Source organism: Lactuca virosa, chromosome 5 (assembly GCF_052849685.1).
Source record: "Lactuca virosa cultivar CGN04683 chromosome 5, Lactuca_virosa_CGN04683_v6, whole genome shotgun sequence".
NCBI classification, from domain to species: Eukaryota; Viridiplantae; Streptophyta; class Magnoliopsida; order Asterales; family Asteraceae; genus Lactuca; species Lactuca virosa.
The window spans coordinates 251,878,113-251,899,689 of record NC_136430.1 but is presented as its reverse complement, the minus strand read 5'-3'; positions in this window follow the sequence as shown (position 1 = coordinate 251,899,689).

The window sequence follows — 21,577 nt, the reverse complement described above, 5'->3', positions numbered from 1 at the left end:
CATATTAGATTCTCTTATCAAGAAACATTTCTTGACAAAACAAAAATTCAAGAGTTAGTGTGTGTCGTTATCAAGACAAATCACTACACACAATTGGTCTTAGTTGGTCTTTGTCTTATCCAAGACAACACAATTTACGAATTTCAAATGCGCAAGAGTAAGAAAACAATTTTCTACTTCACATTTGATGAGTGTGTTAGATCTTCTTAAGATGTGTCACTCAATTCACAATCTTGGAGTATGACTCTAAGACTTGATTTTTGAACAAAGTATGACTCATTCTTTTGATTTAACCATTTCAACAATTTCCGATTCCTCTTCTTAGCCATACTAGTGCACTAAGATGTCCTTAGAGGATCAATTGTGATATGGCTCTTAATAATTAAGATGATCATAAAACACGATACAAAAGTACTCTCCCTTCTTCTTAGATTGGAGAAACTTTTTATCTTTCCGCCTTCATTGATTCTTCTTATTCGTTCTGCCATTCATTGAAATTTTTCAATGATTCAGAATTACACTTAATCTTGTAAGTATGACCACATTTACTAGACTTTTAGTAAATCATGAGAATAATGTTATTGTTATTTATGATTGACTTGACCAGTGCACAACATTGTGAACTCGATCTCCTAGTCCATCACTTGACTTTTTGTCAAGGAATTACCCTTAAAATTTCTAAGTACCAAGATTTTCATACATCACATTATTCATATCATATGATTCCAAGCTTCTGTCCAATTGAAACCTTGGGCGATCGGAATCTTTCCTTACTTAGAAAATTATGACATTACCATGAATAACATAACTAAGAATCACATCCATTTCAACATTGCTAATAATAGAAATACACAAACATCAATTTTTCATACATGTCATTGCAAGGATAAATAAATAAGATAAAATCAAAATTTATTTTATTGCGGAAAAATTTGTCCTTACAACGCAAATCAATTGAAAAACTATGCTATTACATTTCTTAGCAATCTATCCTAACTCTAAAGTAGCAGCTCAAAAATCCGATCTTCGAATCCACGCGATCGAAATCCATTTCTTCACGATCAGATTCAGCTCACTTCTTCCTTTAAGCTTCCTTTCTTTTCTTCGATTCTACAAAACATCAAAAATGTAATATTATCACATAATGTATCAAGATTCAAAAATAGGAACTTATAGAGTTAGTTAATGGATTTTACCTGAAGTAGAGCCATACGTCTTGACTCTCCCATCTCTTAGATCTCTCAGGTAGACAGGACAGCTTCGTCTCCAATGCCCCTTCTCTTGGCAATAAAAGCAAATTGACTCTTTTGGAACAGCACACAAAACTACCTCAGACTTTGCCTTTCTCTTATGATCGAACTTTTCGACCATGGCATGCCTTTCGTTGTCATTGCCTATGTCCATGGAGGTTTGGAAGGCAGATCTACCAATCAACTTTGTTCTCCAATGCGCCAAATCATTGTTGATTTAGTAGCAACAAGCAAATAGGTGAGGTCGATGAGGGTCACGTCGTGGTCTATCATATAGTACTCTCTTACGACCTCACTATGTGAGTCAGGAAACGATTGAAGAACCCAGTCAACAACTAGCTTCTCACAGACAACGACTCCCAACATTCTTAACCTATCAATTTGTGACTTCATCTCTAAGATGTGTGCACACACTGACTTTCCTTCTTCATGTTTACTTGCTAAAAGGTTTTGAGTGAGCTTGAACTTTTCAAGCCTTTGAACTTGTGGGTTAGGGAGAACAATAGGAGGAGGTGGAGGAAGTGAAGTATGATCTCTTGTTCCTCGATCGAATCGTGGAATATCATTTTCATGTGGAAAGCTTGTTCCAAGGGATTTGGGAAGACCATAGTTAGAATCAGACATCTACAAAACGGGAGAAAATTCAAGTTAGTTGATTGAGTCCTTAATAAAACACCCAAACGAGATATTAATGCTAGGACCCAACACAATACGCTACAACTTAGGAGAGGGATGCCGTAACCTAAATTGCAGAACATTTGAAGGTAAGTGAATGACGATTCACTAATTTTCCACCATGAAAAACGAAAAAGAGATTAAGTTTTAAATGGCATGTTTAAATCTCGATATGCCCCTGGTTTTGTGACTGGGATGTCGAGGATCACAAAACAGGGTGTGAATAACCATGCAAATATACATGGTGCCCCCAATGTTACAGTCTCCTAATCGACGTTCTGGTTAACCACACACGCTCCATCGATATATGACAAACATCTAGTCACCCTTTTCCACCTTTTCTTAGAGCCCATTTAGTGTGCCGATTAACCACACACGCTCCACTAACGTCTTAGCAAGGGTACAAAGTGTAATTTCATGGAATTGCATCAATTCACTTTTTCCTAAAGTAACTAAGATTTGGGAATTTTATAAAACATTTAGTTACTTTATAACCATTATACTTTTAATGAGAAATTAGTTGCCCTATCCTACCCGTTCGGCTAACGACCCTCCACCAATCAAGGAAGCGGTGGCTGAGAGTGGACACCCATTAAACGACCATTTTATAGGCCATAACCTTATACCCCCCTTATAGATCGGCTTCGTGAATGAGGCCTACTAACGGTAAGACTAGCTTAATCTTATACATATATATAATTATTAATCTTTCAATATTATAATAGTATAAGGGTGTATTTTAAACATTTCAAAATACTAGGGTTTTAATCATACTTAAAATTTTCGAAAATTATAACCTTTTAATTTTAAAATCTTAAATATTAAAACTTTGATTTAAGAATTATCCCAAAATTAAACAATTAATTTAAATTATTAAATATTGAAGGATTATCTTATTAAATTAAACAATTAATTTAACCTAATCCCTTAAATCCCCTAAAATTCGAAAATTTGGATGGGATAATTTAAAAATCTTTAATTAGCATATTTAAACAATTAAGGGATAATTACAAGATATGGCATTATCCAAATCCCTAAACTTTAGTTATATTATCTTGGGGAGGAGGCAAATTTCGAAACCTTAGGGTTGGATAACCCTAAAATTCGAAATCTTGGAGGCTAAGGAAAGGGTTTGGGAAACCTTATCAAATTTCGAAATCTAGGGTTTATGAACCCTAATTTCGAAAATCATGCCTTTATGGTTTATTGGCTATAAACCCTAATATGTCAAATTCACACTTTTGTATAAAACTAATTGAAAACTAAACCATACGCTCTGATACCACTGATGGGTTTCATACAAACAATCTTATGTGTGCATGCAACCCTAGATACGGATCTATGTTTTCACTATTAGTTATACAACATTATGAACACAAAAGAAACCTTACATGCTCCTAGGTAATTTCGAAAATCATAAAGGAGAATGGAATACATACCTCTTGTTGTTATATTGTAATAGCAACTTGTATCTTGAATCTTCTTGTCTTTGAAAGCAAGTACCACAAGTGTAGTACCTCTAATGGCTCACAAACACCAAGAGCAAATGGAGAGGCAAGAGAGAGAGGGGGGAGGTATGAAATTCGGCTCTAGGAACCCTAGGTATCAATTGGCCGAATTTCTTATGCCAGGGGGTCATTATATAGGTGTAGGAATTAGGGTTTCGGTCCTTATCCTTATCTGGTTGCTTGGCCACCAAGCAGCCCAAAGGATAACCCTAGAAACCTTATCATGGACGAATTCTAAGGCTTTATCCCCTTGAATTCGTCCACCCTATCATATAGGGCATCCTTTGCCCTACTTTGCAACTACCACATAATTACAGTTCAGTCCCCCTAGTTCCATTAACTTCTTTTGATCACAAAATTAATTTTTAATTAATGCTCGACCAATGTTAACTAAATAAATATGATTTCTCTTTTAATATATTATTCATATAATATATTAATAAACCATAATAACCTCTTTCTCTATTATTTCTCCAATCAAGTTGCTTTGGCGAAGGCAACCCAAAAGGACCATGCACAACCGGGTCAAGTACTTACCAAATATGATTACGGGCTTAGACACTAATTGTCACACCCCGAAACCGTTGGCGGAAACATTCCGGGGCGGAGGACGTCATGTATAACATCACAACCAATGAATAACAGCAATCATAGCAACACAACCATTACAGTGAATATTTGTATGAAAATGTTTACATCGGTTTGAAACTCAGTTTGAAATACATCCAATAGTTTTGCAAAATAAAAGCTTAAAACTCTAAATGCTTTGGTTCCTCGAAAATCCTGCAAGTACCTGTCTACTGATTTCCTGAGAATACAAGCAGTTTGAAAAATATCAGCATAAAGCTGGTGAGTTCATAAGCAGTAATTTTGTAATGAAAACTTGTTAGTGAGCGAGCCGAAATGTTTGTGTAGTCTCAAGAAAATCCGATATTTTCTTTAGTGAAAAACGTAGTGTTATCGATTTCGTATACAACCATGAATGTTCGTTTCTGAAAAATCGTAGTGATATGCAAAATACTACTTCATGTGACTAGCTAAAGCTAATCATGAAGTATATGTATTTAAATGTAAAACCGTATCATAAATGATTCGGTTTTGAAAACCCTGGCTCGGCCAGTATGCATTGTATGTTTAGTTCTATTGGTATAAATAAAACTATTGAAGAAAACCAGGTTGGTAAACTATCTGTGATTTATACATAATGTGAGTCGTATAACCATGGTTGATATGACTAGTGATCTTTCCAACGTTCTTCAGGCGTTGATGTTAAATGACATTTGTACATCTTAGGCGTGCCCGCCAAACTATAGCTAACAGTCCAGATGTGGGATTGTCAGTCCCGAATAGATCTATTCACAAACCTCACGCTCTCCCTCCAGGAGACTCTGGTTATACAGTGGTAGGATTTATCTCTGTACACCTAAGGGTACAGTAGAGAAGTAGCGCCTCACAGTATCGTACAATCTAGTTTACAAGTAATGCAGTAGCGTTCTACCGTAGTGAAAATCCGAATGTATACCGCGTATAGTGATAAATTACAGTTATGAAAATCATGTTAAAGCAATGATATAAACTGTAAACGGTTTATGTTCCAGTGCGTATGTTTAGTAGAGAAAGTTTCCATGTCTGATAAGTTTTTAGAGAAATCCGAAACTATACCGATTATAGTTTACATGTAGCGAATAGCGTATCCGTAAAAACAATGCAATTTTTGTGAAAACGTCCCTTATGCTCGACATGGTACAAAAGGGAATTAAAGTATGAAATTTGCATAAGTTTTATGTGTATTTCTGAAAACACTTTTGTTTAGCTTGAAAGAAAACATTTATGTGTAGCTTGTATTCCCCCCTGAAAACATTAAAAATGCGGAAAAATGTAGGGGTATGAACTCATAGTTGTTGCGTGATGTTGTTGACTGAAAAGAAGGTTCCCGACTTGTTGCACGCGACACTTAACGAAATCCTATTAACAAATAAATACGTATATGCATCTAAATTAGCGATTTCGTTAGATAAAGTGTCGGAAAACCCTTGAATTTGGTTGAGGAATGTTACCGAGACTTGCTTGAATCGAAGGAGGTGGGTTTTCAGCCAAAAACACCACTTAAAAGGTGTTTACGGTCGAAGAGGAGTTTACGGTTCTTGAAGGCTTGGACCGTAAACTCAAGAAAAGAGTTTACGGTTTCTGAAATTTGGACCGTAAACTCAAGAACAGAGTTTACGGTTTCTGATGGTTGGACCGTAAACTCAAGAACAGGGTTTACGGTTCTTGAAGGTGGACCGTAAACTCAAGAAAATGGTCTTGCTTGCCGTTTTCGAAGAGATAATCATTTCCAGGCGTTTCCCAGTGACTCCAAACGTGGTTTCTCGATGTTTTCCGAAGCTTAAATGCGTTTTTGAGTGTTTACGGTTTGAGATTCTTAGAGAGAGGAGGAGAGAATGTGGCCAGAAATGTTCCAATGAGGGTGGGGGTATCGTATTTATAGGGTGAAAATGGGGTCCAGTCGTCACTGACCGTAAACAGGGTTTACGGTCGTAAACCAGTTTACGGTCGTAAACGAGTTTACGGCCGTAAACTAGGTTACGGTCGTAAATCCCATTTTTGACCAAAAATGTTGATTTACGAGATTTTCAGGTTTCCGCGCGATTTTTGGTTCCGACTTGTAAATAATTTAATTAAGCATAGCTAGATTATTTTATTTAAACCAAAATTTTGATGAAAAGTTAACGGATCTGAAATTTCATTAACGGAAATGCATAACAGAAAACGGAAAAAGTTTCGGGTTGTCACATCATCCCCCCGTTAGAGGGAATTTCGTCCCGAAATTTGAACCTAGAATACAAATCATGGATTTGGAAAGAGATGCGGATACTTCTGCTTCATCTGGTCTTCGCGCTCCCAAGTGAATTCAGGTCCTCGCTTGGCATTCCAGCGAACCTTCACTATCGGGATGCGACTTTGTTTTGTTCGTTTGATCTCTCTGTCCATGATTTCGACCGGTTCTTCCACAAAGTTAAGGTTCTCGTTGATTTCAATCTCGTCGAGTGGAATCACAAGTGTCTCATCGGACAGACACTTCTTTAGGTTCGATACATGGAAAATAGGATGAATGTTGCTGAGTTCTCGCGGTAACTAAAGTTTGTATGCTACAGGACCGATCCTAGCAAGGATCTCGAATGGTCCAATGTACCTTGGGTTTAGCTTTCCACGCTTTCCGAAGCGTATCATGCCTTTCCAGGGTAAGACCTTCAGGAGGACGCGGTCGTTAACCTGGAACTCCAAAGGTTTACGTCTCTTATCGGCGTAGCTCTTTTGTCTATCTCGTGAGGCTTTCAGTCGTTCCCGGATTTGTACAATCTTCTCAGTTGTCTCTCGGATGATCTCAGGACCGGTGAGAGTACTGTCGGGGATTTGACCCCTGGCTAGCTGCGTGTCGCCCACCTCATCCCAGCACAGAGGGGATCTGCACTTGCGGCCATAGAGGGCTTCAAACGGTGCAGTCTTGATGCTGGTATGGTAGTTGTTGTTGTAGGAAAACTCCACCAAAGGAAGATGAGTGTCCCATGACGCGTCGAAGTCAATGACGCAGGCTCTCAACATATCTTCCAAGGTCTGAATTGTTCTCTCACTCTGTCCATCAGTCTGCGGATGATAAGCCGTGCTCATATCCAACTTAGTTCCAAGAGCCTTCTGCAAAGACTGCCAGAACCTCGATGTAAACCTGTTGTCTCGATCGGAGATAATGGATGCAGGTACACCATGAAGGCGAACTATTTCTTGAAGGTAGATCCGTGTGAGTCTCTCCATCTTGAAGTTTTCCTTGATTGGCAGGAAGTGGGCGGACTTCGTCAATCGATCGACAACTACCCAGATGGCGTCGTGCCCATTAGGAGTTCTGGGTAACTGGGTGATAAAATCCATGGTTATCCTTTCCCACTTCCACTCAGGTACTTCGGGCTACTAAAGTAGACCTGAGGGCTTTTGATATTCGACCTTCACCTTGGCGCAAGTCAGGCACTTGCCCACGAAGGTAGCAATCTCTGCTTTCATGTTTGGCCACCAATAGAGTTGTTTGAGATCCAGATACATCTTATCCGAACCTAGGTGAACGGAGTATTTAGTTTTGTGAGCCTCATTCATGACAACCTTTCTGTAACCACCGAACTTTGGGGTCCAGATTCGGTTCCTGAAATAGTATACTCCGTCTCCTTTGACCTCTAAGTTTTTGTCCATTCCCCGCAAAGTTTCATCTGACATGTTCTCGGGTTTTAAGGCTTCTAGCTGAGCCTCCTTGATCTGCGCGGATAGATGGGAATGGATGGTCATTGTTAGTGCCTTCACCTTACGCCCTGAATACTCCTTTCGACAGAGGGCGTCTGCTACCACGTTGGCCTTGTTGGATAAGGTGTCTAAGTCCATAACTTATTTGGTATATACTTGACCCGACCCGACATGGTCCATTTGGGTTGCACTTCACCCGAACTAGTTATGGATAATTTTATGAGAATTGTATACTTACGATTTATTAATATATTATAAGTTATAATATATTAATATATAGTCATGTTATTTAATTAGTTTTAATCTTGAATTAATTATGAATTGATTTAGTGATTAAAAGGAAGACTAATTAAATCATGGGCTATTATATTTATATGGTGTGGGCTAACACTCATTTGGAATGGGCTAAGCTTATATGGAAGTCCATAGATGATCCATGGAGCTTTTACCCATGGATCCTTGGAAGAGGAAAAGACATGGGTTATTAGGGTTTCACCCTAACCATGTACACTATATAAACAAGCTTATGTTGCATGAAAAAGACACTAATGTGTGTGTAAGTGTGGTGGCCAAAAATCAAGAGTTAGTATACTCTCTCATATATTTTCCAAGCTTGTGGTGATTTGTGATTTCCATTTGAGGCATTCACATTATTGGTGCTTGGCTCTCAAACTCCAACGAATCAACAATCAACAAAAGGTATGTAATTCATCTAGTTCTTTTATGGTTAAAAGTACCCCATGCCATGCTAGATAGGTTATAAACCTTGGAAAATAATATTTTGCATGTATCTTAGACAAACATAGATCCAAGGTTTAATAGGGTTGCATGTACACTTAGGAAGTGTTAGAATGCTCAAAACCCAACAGTGGTATCAGAGACTAGGCTTGTTTGTTTGATACTTGATGCAAAATAGTGAAAAAAGCCGAATTTTTTGCTGTCTGCCTGATGAACTCGCCGAGTCCATGGGGGGACTCGCCGAGTTCATGAGTAATCTCATCCTACTCGGCGAGTAGGTTCGTGCACTCGGCGAGTAGGAGCCTCAGAATGCAGATTTTCGACTTTTGCTGCTGGAAATGGACTAGAAACATTACCCTAAAGTGTTTTGGTGTTTTAAAACTTGTTTTAGTTGGTGTAATGGTTGTTCTAATCCATTTACAATAGATTATATCAAAATTTCATGCTTTGTATGTGTTCATATAATTCTTGAAACTTTGATGATCATGTTCATGTTCTTATGAATTTAGAAGATGATAGGAATTATTTGCTGAATTATTTAGGATTAATTCTTGATCATTTATGTGTTTTAATGGAGTCCATAATTTGTCCTCAAGTTATGGATATCCAAAGGTCACTTCTTTTAAACACACACTTAAAACACATAAGTTACATGGAAATGAAGAGTCTTCATTTTTATGAACCTTTAATTCATAAGTTATGAAATGAAAGGTTTTGAATAGTTTCAAAACTTGTCCTCAAGTTTTGGAATTTGTAAAGTTACACACACTTTAATATACTTTAATTCCAAACCCTTAGAGTTTTAAAAGTTAAAATTCAACCCTTATACTATTTATAACATTAATGGCTAATTATTATATATATGTATAAGATCAAAGTCGTCTTACCGCTAGTACGCCTCATTCACGAAGCCAGTCTATAAGGTGGGTATAAGGTTGTTGCCTATAAAATGGCAACTTAATGGGTGTCCACTCTCACCCACCGCTTGCTTGACTGGTGGAGGGTCGTTAGCCGAACGGGTAGGACAAGGACTTATAAATTCTCATTAAAAGTATGATGAATATTATAAAGTAACTAAACCTTATATAAATTCCCAATCTTAGTTACTTTAGGAAAATGTGAATACGGTGCTAACCCATGAAATTCACACTTTGTACCTTACCAAGTCGTTGGTGGAGCGTGTGTGGTTAACCGACACACTAACTTGGACTAGTAAGGATCACGAAGGGTGACTTAATGTTTATCATAGATCGGTGGAGCGTGTGTGGTTAACCGGCACATTGATTAGGTGATAATATTAAGGGTACCAAGTGAATTTGCATGGTTATTCACACCTTGTTTTGTGATCCTCGGCATCCCAGTCACAAAACTTGAAGGGCACAATCGAGATTGAAACATGCCATTGAAAAGTTCAATGAATCTCAAAAGAATCTAGGAATTTCAAAAACCAATTAAACCTAATAATCTATTTCGTTTTCATGGTGGAAATTGGTGAATCGTCATTCACCTACCTTCAAATATATTATAGCTTAGATTACGACATCCCTCTTCTAAGTTATAATATATTGTGTTGGATCCTAGCCTTAATATTACATTTGGGTGTATTATTAAGGATTCGATATATCTAATCTAAACTTGTTTTCTTCTTTTCAGATGTCTTCCAACAACAAAGCTTCGGGCTCTAACCCTACTGGCTCCTTTTCCCTCATGAACCTTTGTGGGAGGGTCATCTTTGATGGTTCCAACTTCATGGATTGGATCCGGAACATCAGGATGGTTACTCGTTACGAGGACAAGGAATATGTCGTCGATAAGGAGCTAAAGGAGCTTGATGAGTCCACTGCTACTCCTGAGGAGGTCGCTGAGTATCAGGCACATGAAAGAGATGCCACCAAGGTGGCATGCATCATGATGGCCACCATGACAGCTGAACTCCAAAAGTCCTATGAGGACTATTACCCTTTTGAGATGCATCAGGATCTGATGGAAAGGTACCATCAGAGTGCTCGTCAAGAGCGGTATGAAATAATCTCCTCCATGATCACTACCCGTATGAAGGATAACGAACCAATCACGAGCCACATGCAGAAAATGCAAAGGTATGTGGACCGTCTAATGAAACTGAATGTGAACTTCCCTGAGGAGTTGGCAATTGATATCATTTTGCACTCCTTGCCATCGTGTTATGATCAATTTCGTACGACATACCACATGAACAAGGAGGAAGTCACACTCAGTAAGCTTCAAGGACTTCTGAAGACTGCCGAAAGTGGTCTAAAGAGTAAGTCGGTTGCTACTCCTACTCCTACTACTACCCCTGTTTTGGCTATCGGGCAAGGCAAAGGGAAGAAGAGGAAGCACCCTTCGAAGGGTACCAAGGGAAAGTCCCTTGAAGGCTCCTCATCTGGAACCAAAGGTGGTTCTATCACTCCTTATGCCATCCCTAAGGATGTTGAATGCTTCTACTGTCAAAATAAGGGGCACTGGAAGCGAAACTGCCCAAAGTACTTGCAGGATGTCAAGGATGGGAAAGTGAAACCATCCCATGCAGGTATTTACACTATATTGTCTAATAACTCACCATATTCTAATTCTTGGGTTCTTGATACAGGTTGTGGTATTCACATCTGTTGTGACTTGCAGGGCCTAAGAAGAAGTGAGGATGTGGAGCACGGAAAGATAAACTTAATCATGGGGAACAAGAAGGTTGCACCTGTTACCAAGATTGGAGTTTATACTTTGTTGCTAGATAGTGGGTTAAAGTTAGATTTGAATAAATGTGTGTACTCGTCTGAAATGGCGAGGAATATTATTTCCTTTCATGCTTTGTACAAACAAGGTTTTACCTTTTCTTTTGATAATGAAGTTGGTAGTATTAATGCTTTCTTTAATAATGTTCTTTATTTTAAAGCATTACCTTGTGATGGTGTGTATGAAGTTGTATCGGTTGTAGATAATTTAGGAAATAATGTATTATGTATTGATTCTTCTACTAGCTTGGATAAAGCATCTTTGTGGCATTGTCGTCTTGGACATGTAAGCAAGAAACGCATAGGCCAGCTCCAAAAGGATGGAGTCTTGGAGTCGTTAGACCTCAAGTCGAATGATAGTTGTGAGTCTTGTCTACTTGGAAAAATGACAAAATCACCCTTCACTGGTACTTGTGCAAGGGGTGAGGGTTTGTTGGACCTTATACATACTGATGTATGTGGACCATTCAAAACCGCCACAAGGGATGCTAATCGCTATTATGTGACTTTTATTGATGATTTTAGTATATATGGTTATGTCTACTTAATCAAACATAAGTCAGAAACTTTTGAAAGGTTTAAAGAGTTTAAACAGGAAGTGGAAAATCAATTGGGCAGGAACATTAAGATGCTTCGATCCGATCGAGGTGGTGAGTATCTTAGTACTGAGTTCCTCGACTATATTAAGGAGTGTGGGATTGTCTCACAATTGACACCTCCCAGGACACCACAGCTGAATGGTGTAGCTGAGAGGCGCAATCGAACTTTGTTGGACATCGTTCGCTCTATGATGAGTCGAGCTTCGCTACCAATCTCTTTTTTGGGGTATGCCTTAGAGACTGCCGCCCACATCCTTAATCTAGTCCCTACAAAGAAGGTTGCCAAAACACCTCATGAAATGTGAACTGGGAAAGTTCCCAATTTTGACCATATCAGAATTTGGGGTTGCGAGGCTTTCGTGAGGCGCGAAACTCATGACAAGCTCGAACCTCGAAGTGAAAGGTGTATTTTCATCGGCTACCCACAAAAATCCTTTGGTTACCTCTTCTACAGACCCAGTGAGAATGTGGTCTTTGTGGCTAGGAGAGGGGTCTTTCGAGAGAGAGAATTTATAAACCAAGGAGACAGTGGGAGGCAAATTGACCTTGAAGAAATTCAAGACTCAATTGGTGAAGGAATCTCAGACACTAGCAATCAACTTGAGGAGGAAATTCTTGTTGATCCAGCTGACGAGTCTATACTTCCGAGGCGTTCCACAAGGGTTAGGAACACACCTGAGTTTTATTATGGATTTCATATTACTACGGAAGGTGATACATTTATCAGTGACAGTACACTGGTAAATCTGGATGAACCTAACAGTGTTAAGGAAGCCATGGCAGGCCCAGAGTCTGCTAAATGGAAGGAGGCTATTGACAACGAGATACAGTCCATGTATGACAATCATGTTTGGAACTTGGTTGACAATGTACCAGGCCGTAAGACAGTCGGGTGCAAATGGATCTTCAAGAAGAAGACCGACATGGATGGGAAGGTGCACACTTATAAGGCTCGACTGGTTGTGAAGGGGTTTACTCAGACTCAGGGTATTGATTATGATGAAACCTTTTCACCAGTAGCAAAGATTAAGTCTATTAGGGTTATGCTAGCCATTGCTGCATTTCATGATTATGAAATATGGCAAATGGATGTCAAAACCGCTTTCCTTAACGAAAAGTTGGCTGAGGATGTTTACATGAATCAGCCAGAAGGTTTTGTCAGTGCAGAGTACCCCAATAGAGTGTGCAAGCTTGAGAAATCCATTTATGGATTGAAACAAGCATCTCGAAGTTGGAATCTTTGTTTCAATGAGAAGGTCAAAGAATTTGGTTTCTCAAGAAGTGAAGATGAGTCCTGCGTGTATGTCAGAGCTAGTGGGAGTATAGTTAGCTTTTTGGTACTGTATGTGGATGACATACTACTCATAGGAAATGACATCCCAACCTTGTAGGAGGTTAAGTCCTGGCTTGGGAAGTGCTTTGCTATGAAGGACCTTGGAGAAGCTACCTATATCCTAGGGATAAGGATATTAAGAGAAAGGAGTAAAAGACTAATTGGACTTAGTCAGAGTATCTACTTGGATAAGGTGTTGAAAAGGTTCAACATGAAGAATTCCAAGAAAGGAGAATTATCGATCCAAAGCAATGCCAAACTGAGCAAGGCTCAGAGCCCGAGTACAGAAGTTGAGATAGCTGAGATGAGTCGATTACCTTATGCATCCGCTGTTGGTTCGATCATGTATGCTATGACTTGTACCCGTCCTGATGTGGCCTTCGCTTTGAGCATGGTCAGCAGATATCAGGGGAACCCTCGCAAGGCTCATTGGATTGCGGTAAAGAATATTCTCAAGTACCTGCGGAGGACTAAGGATTGGATCCTTACCCTTGGTGGGAGTGATGACTTGAGAGTAGTAGGGTATAGTGATGCTAGCTTTCAGACTGATAGGGATAACTTCCGCTCTCAGTCGGGCTGGGTCTTTACCTTAAATGGAGGGGCAATCACTTGGAAGAGTTCCAAACAGAAGACTGTAGCTGATTCGACTTGTGAATCAGAGTACATAGCAGCGAGTGAAGCGGCAAAGGAGGCGATATGGCTGAGGAACTTCATCGGAGACCTTGGAGTTGTACCAGCTATTAAGGAGCCTATGGAGATTTTCTGTGACAGCAATAGTGCGGTTGCCTTAGCCAAGGAACCAAGAGATCATGGCAGATCCCGACACATTGACAGAAAATATCACTTCATAAGACACAAGATAGAAGAGGGACTCCTCGTGGCAAAGAGGGTATCGTCAGATGAGAACCCTGCGGATCCCCTTACGAAGGGACTGACGAGGGTGAAGCATTTGCAGCATGCGAGGCGCATCGGGCTAAGGGACGATATTAGTTTTACAGATTAGATAGCCTTTTTCTGAAACTTGTAAAATGTAATCGAGGTTTGATGATGAATAAAATTTGTGATTTATTTATGAGTAAAGTGTTGCTATCATTGTCAATTATTTACTATTGTTTCAGTTTTGCATGTTTTGACTTCCAGAATAATTAATTTATTCAAACCTCCACAATCGGTCATACGTCGGAAGTAGGTATGAATCAAGATTGTCATGAATTGGGATTGTAGATGACTAAAGGTGTTTAGCCATAGCAATGGTTGCTACAACATTCATGAGTACTCATAAGTTATGAGTATTGGAATAAACCCACGCTCACTTGTATCACTTCATGGAATTTATCTCGAGTGATTGTGAGACGGTAATATCATATAAGTCTTCAAACCTAGAGATATGAGTTGTTACCTATGAGTTGGTTGTGCATTGATTGCACGTAAACGCATCAGTAACTTGATGTTATAAAACGTGCCTTTGTGTGCAATTCAATAAGTAGTAGAACAAGCATATGAGTCGAAGTTTATCTGTTCCTTCTAGAAATAGAAGCGATATCAGGGCCCCTCGATGATTTTGTGTTGACCCATGTACCGGGCCCGGTCAGAACTAAATTGATGTGTTCAGTTAAGTTCTTTGTCAAACAAATCGGAAATCGAGAAACAACTGCTAGAGAATAAGTAAGACATTGTTCCATGTATTTGTCCGGCTGATATCATGAGAGCAGAGGATTATATGATCACTTATCTAAAATGGCGCTTCATAGTTCACAAGAGTTTTCGAGAGCTACGATTGCCGGTTGGTTCCTGAAGTAATATAGGCAAATACAGTTATTAGACTTATCCAAGTGGGAGTCTGTTGGATAAGGTGTCTAAGTCCATAACTTATTTGGTATATACTTGACCCGACCCGGCATGGTCCATTTGGGTTGCACTTCACCCTAACTAGTTATGGATAATTTTATGAGAATTGTATACTTACGATTTATTAATATATTATAAGTTATAATATATTAATATATAGTCATGTTATTTAATTAGTTTTAATCTTGAATTAATTATGAATTGATTTAGTGATTAAAAGGAAGACTAATTAAATCATGGGCTATTATATTTATATGGTGTGGGCTATTATATTTATATGGTGTGGGCTAACACTCATTTATATGGTGTGGGCTAACACTCATATGGAAGTCCATGGATGATCCATGGAGCTTTTACCCATGGATCCTTGGAAGAGGAAAAGACATGGGTTATTAGGGTTTCACCCTAACCATGTACACTATATAAACAAGCTTATGTTGCATTAAAAAGACACTAATGTGTGTGTAAGTGTGGTGCCAAAAATCAAGAGTTAGTATACTCTCTCATATATTTTCCAAGTTTGTGGTGATTTGTGATTTCCATTTGAGGCATTCACATTATTGGTGCTTGGCTCTCAAACTCCAAGGAATCAACAATCAACAAAAGGTATGTAATTCATCTAGTTCTTTTATGGTTAAAAGTACCCCATGCCATGCTAGATAGGTTATAAACCTTGGAAAATAATATTTTGCATGTATCTTAGACAAACATAGATCCAAGGTTTAATAGGGTTGCATGTACACTTAGGAAGTGTTAGAATGCTCAAAACCCAACAGGCCTTACCGGGATGGTAGCGAATTTCGCACTCGTAGTCACTGAGTAGTTCGACCCATCGTCGTTGTCTCATGTTTAACTCCTTCTGATTAAAGATGTGTTGCAGGCTCTTATGGTCGGTGAAGATGGTGCACTTGGTTCCGTAAAGATAATGTCTCCAGATCTTTAACGCAAAGATCACTGCTCCCAACTCTAAATCGTGAGTTGTGTAATTGACTTCATGTGTTTTCCACTGTCTTGAGGCATAGGCGATAACCTTTCCTCTCTGCATGAGCACACATCCTAGGCCCTGATTGGATGCATCACAGTAGACAACGAAGTCTTCTGTCCCTTCGGGCAGGGACAAGATAGGTGCGCTGCATAGGGCCTGCTTCAATGTTTGAAACGCAGTGTCTTGCTTGTCTCCCCAACTAAAGGTTACCCCTTTTTGCGTCAGGGTAGTTAAAGGCTTAGCGATTCTGGAGAAGTTCTGGATGAACCTGCGATAATAGCCCGCGAGACCCAAGAATTGCCGGATTTCTGTGGGTGTCTTTGGTGCAGACCAGTTCTCAATCGCCTTGATCTTGGAAGGGTCCACGTGTATTCCTTCCTTGCTAATCACGTGACCAAGGAAATTCACCTTCCTAATCCAGAATTGGCATTTCGAAAATTTCGCGTACAGCTTTTCTGCCCTTAACTTTTCCAACACCTGCCTTAAGTGCTGTTTATGGTCGTCCTCACTTCGCGAATAGACAAGTATGTCATCAATGAACACAATCACAAACTTGTCTAAGCAAGGACGACACACCCGATTCATCAAGTCCATGAATGCTGCCGGTGCGTTAGTCAGACCAAAGGGCATTACTACAAACTCGTAGTGTCCATAGCGAGTTCGGAATGCTGTTTTAGGCACATCATTCTCATGAACTCGCAATTGATGGTACCCTGATCTTAGATCGATCTTTGAGAAATAACTGGCTCCCTGAAGTTGGTCGAAAAGATCATCGATTCTGGGTAAGGGATATCGGTTCTTGATGGTAAGCTTATTCAGCTCTCGGTAGTTAATGCACATCCGAAAGGATCTATCTTTCTTTTTCACAAATAAGATCGGAGCTCCCCAGGGTGAGGAACTCGGACTTATGAATCCTTTGCTAATCAGCTCATTGAGCTGACTGGATAATTCTTGCATTTCCGCTGGCGCTAAACGGTATGAGGATTTAGCTACAGGAGTAGCTCCGGAGATCAAGTCGATACGAAACTCGACTTGACGCTCGGGAGGGATTCCTGGGAGATCTTCAGGGAAGACATCGGGAAAGTTACAGACTTCGGGGATGCTCTCGAGGTCTCTAAATTTTCGCGTGTCGTCGACAACATGAGCTAGAAATGCATGGCACTCCTTCCGCAGATATTTCTGAGCTTTGATGCATGAAATGATACGGAGGTTCGAGCTAAGCTTATCACCGTAAATCATAAGGGCTTCGCCAGAGGGAAGATTGAGACGGATGGCTTTCTCGAAGCAAAGAATATCAGCATGATTGGAGCTCAACCAATCCATGCCGATAATGACGTCGAAGCTCTTGATGGACACAGGCATAAGGTCGATGGGAAAAGAATAATTGTCTAGGGTAAGAGTGCAGCCTATGAATATATCATTAGTGCTCTCCTTCTTTCCGTTAGCCATCTCGACGGTAAATGTTTCGGTTAGAGGTTGGGGTTTACACTTGATTAGATGTTTGAATGAATGACTAACAAAACTCCTCTCCGCACCAGAATCGAAGAGAATGCATGCATAAGAGTTGTCAATGAGGAACGTACCCGTAACCACGGTAGGATCAGCAACTGCTTCATTCTGACCCATAGCCAAAACTCTCCCTGTATTTCCACCAGTCGTTGCTTTGGGGCAGTTTCTCCTGTAGTGCCCAACCTCTCCACATCCATAGCAAGTTTGACCAGCGCCCGCTCCCGGAGCCTGGTTGGTTGGTTGAGCCGGTGTCTTGCAGTACCGAACTATGTGTCCCTTTTTCCCACAATTGTTGCAGATCAACTCACGGAAGGGTCCGTGATGATGGAAGTTACACTTGTTGCACAGAGGTAGCTTCCCAGCATAACCACCGGTAGGAGATTGAGTGGTTGGAACAGCAGTGGAAGCAGCAGCAGGAGCAGTAACAGCATCAACTGCTACTATATGTTTTTTCTTGGAGGACTCCTGCGAAGACTGACCCTTTCGTTTGTTGCCAGACTTCTTCTTCTTCCCACCGCTTTCCTTTTGTGGCTCAGAGACAACTGCCACCTCATCCAGATCGATTCCATGATCGATCAGAGTCTGTGCCAGATCCTTGGCGCTTTCAAACGTAGTTGGCCTAGCATCCAAGACATTTCCTTTGGTGGGTTGTGTCAGTCCCCAGATGTACCTCTCGATTTTCTTGCTTTTCGGAGTGACCATTCCCGGATAGAGAAGCGCCAGATCACAGAATCTAGCGGTGTAGGCAGCGATGTCGGAACCCTTCATCTTCAAGTTCCAGAGTTCGTGCTCCAACTTTTGCACTTTGCCCCTCGGGCAGTACTCAGCTAGCATGAGCTCCTTTAGCCTTTCCAAACCCATGACATTAGCCACTGGCAGGGTTAGGGTTTTGACTCGACCATTCCACCAGGTCAAGGCTCTGTCGGTGAAGGTGCAGGCGGCGAACTTCACCTTGTTTGCTTCAGAACAGACGCAAATTTCGAAGATGGATTCGATCTTCTCTAACCATCGAGTCAGGGCGATGACACCTCCATTTCCATCGAAGGACTTGGGTTTCGCAGTCATGAAGTCCTTGTAGGAACACTCTTTCTGATGTCCCTGACTTCCATCTTGTCTCTGGGGGTCGGTTCCACCTCCAGCTCCACCAGCGTTCACTTGTGCCATTGCTGCAGTCACGGCGGCGGTAACTGCTGCCTGGAACATGACAGGGTCGAACTGAGGAGGTGGTGGTGGTGGAGTGTCGTTGTTCCTTCGGTTGGGCCTTGGTCGAGGAGGCATATTGTTCTAGAAAAAATCAGGAAGAAGAGGATGGTAAGTCCTCGAGATATGAAAACAAAATATATCTCACCCTGATAATGAAAGTATTCTACCGAGCGATAAACACAGAAAGGTTACTAACACAGGTAAGTTATCGCTTAAGGAAGGAGATGTAGCAATACTTAGAGTGAATCTGCGTACTAAGTTTGGCTCTAGCAAAAATACTCCTATAGTATTTTATGAGAGATGATTTTTGGTAAGTTTTAGGCCTGCTGTAGCACCTCAGTCACTCCCAAACACATGTTGGTCATGTCTCGACTGAATATAGTTGATCAGGCTATATTCACCCTAGACATGATTACATAATTGCCCAGGTTTAACCGCAGCGTTCCAGCATCCGAAATACTTTTGTTTAGTTCTACTAGCGACACGAATCCTGTTATATATGCATGCTCGTATACTTTTATAAAAATACTTTATATTTTGAAAGTATACTTTTAGAGTAGAGCACTTAGGCCCCTTAGTGTTTATAGTTGTATACCACGTAAGGTTCGGTATACTAGTTCGCTATAAACATGGGCTCTGATACCAATCTGTCACACCCCGAAACCGTTGGCGGAAACATTCCGGGGCGGAGGACGTCATGTATAGCATCACAACCAATGAATAACAGAAATCATAGCAACATAACCATTACAGTGAATATTTGTATGAAAATGTTTACATCGGTTTGAAACTCAGTTTGAAATACATCCAATAGTTTTGGAAAATAAAAGCTTAAAACTCTAAATGCTTTGGTTCCTCGAAAATCCCGCAAGTACCTGTCTACTGATTTCCTAAGAATACAAGCAGTTTGAAAAATATCAGCATAAAGCTGGTGAGTTCATAAGCAGTAATTTTGTAATGAAAACTTGTTAATGAGCGAGCCGAAATGTTTGTGTAGTCTCAAGAAAATCCGATATTTTCTTTAGTGAAAAACGTAGTGTTATCGATTTCGTATACAACCATGAATGTTCGTTTTTGAAAAATCGTAGTGATATGCAAAATACTACTTCATGTGACTAGCTAAATCTAATCATGAAGTATATGTATTTAAATGTAAAACTGTATCATAAATGATTCGGTTTTGAAAACCCTGGCTCGGCCAGTATGCATTGTATGTTTAGTTCTATTGGTATAAATAAAACTATTGAAGAAAACCAGGTTGGTAAACTATCTGTGATTTATACATAATGTGAGTCGTATAACCATGCTTGATATGACTAGTGACCTTTCCAACGTTCTTCCGGCGTTGATGTTAAATGACATTTGTACATCTTAGGCGTGCCCGCCAAACTATAGCTAACAGTCCAGATGTGGGATTGTCAGTCCCGAATAGATCTATTCACAAACCTCACGCTCTCCCTCCAGGAGACTCTGGTTATACAGTGGTAGGATTTATCTCTGTACACCTAAGGGTACAGTAGAGAAGTAGCGCCTCACAGTATCGTACAATCTAGTTTACAAGTAATGCAGTAGCGTTCTACCGTAGTGAAAATCCGAATGTATACCGCGTATAGTGATAAATTACAGTTATGAAAATCATGTTAAAGCAATGATATAAACTGTAAACGGTTTCTGTTCCAATGCGTATGTTTAGTAGAGAAAGTTTCCATGTCTGATATGTTTTTAGAGAAATCCCAAACTATACCGATTATAGTTTACATGTAGCGAATAGCGTATCCGTAAAAACTATGCAATTTTTTTGAAAACGTCCTTATGCTCGACATGGTACAAAAGGGAATTAAAGTATGAAATTTTCATAAGTTTTATGTGTATTTCTGAAAACACTTTTGTTTAGCTTGAAAGAAAACATTTATGTTTAGCTTGTATTCCCCCCCTGAAAACATTAAAATTGCGGAAAAATGTAGGGGTATGAACTCACATTTGTTGCGTGAAATTTTTGACTGAAAAGAAGGTTCCCGAGTTGTTGCACGCGACACTAAACGAAATCCTATTAACAAATAAATACGTATATGCATCTAAATTAGCGATTTCGTTAGATAAAGTGTCGGAAAACCCTTGAATTTGGTTGAGGAATGTTACCGAGACTTGCTTGAATCGAAGGAGGTGGGTTTTCAGCCAAAAACACCACTTAAAAGGTGTTTACGGTCGAAGAGGAGTTTACAGTTCTTGAAGGCTTGGACCGTAAACTCAAGAAAAGAGTTTACGGTTTCTGAAATTTGGACCGTAAACTCAAGAACAGAGTTTACGGTTTCTGATGGTTGGACCGTAAACTCAAGAACAGGGTTTACGGTTCTTGAAGGTGGACCGTAAACTCAAGAAAATGGTCCTGCTTGCCGTTTTCGAAGAGATAATCATTTCCAGGCGTTTCCCAGTGACTCCAAACGTGGTTTCTCGATGTTTTCCGAAGCTTAAATGCGTTTTTGAGTGTTTACGGTTTGAGATTCTTAGAGAGAGGAGGAGAGAATGTGGCCAGAAATGTTCCAATGAGGGTGGGGGTATCGTATTTATAGGGTGAAAATGGGGTCCACTCGTCACTGACCGTAAACTCATTCAATCGATGTTCCAGGACATTTTCGAATCAGAATTATTTGAGCCCAATGACTTATAAAGCTCATTCAATCGATGTTACTGTTGGTAAATGTTTCTTATCGTCACACGCTTTATCAGTTGTACATCGTGATGTTCTTGATTCACATTTTATTTAACTTGTTCTTATGACTTTGATTTCGTTTCATCATCTCTAACAGTCGATTAGCTTTGATTGTTACATTAGTCTTGTGAATCGACTTTATTTAGTTTGGACAAATCACAAAATCGATTATGATCAAGCTGTTC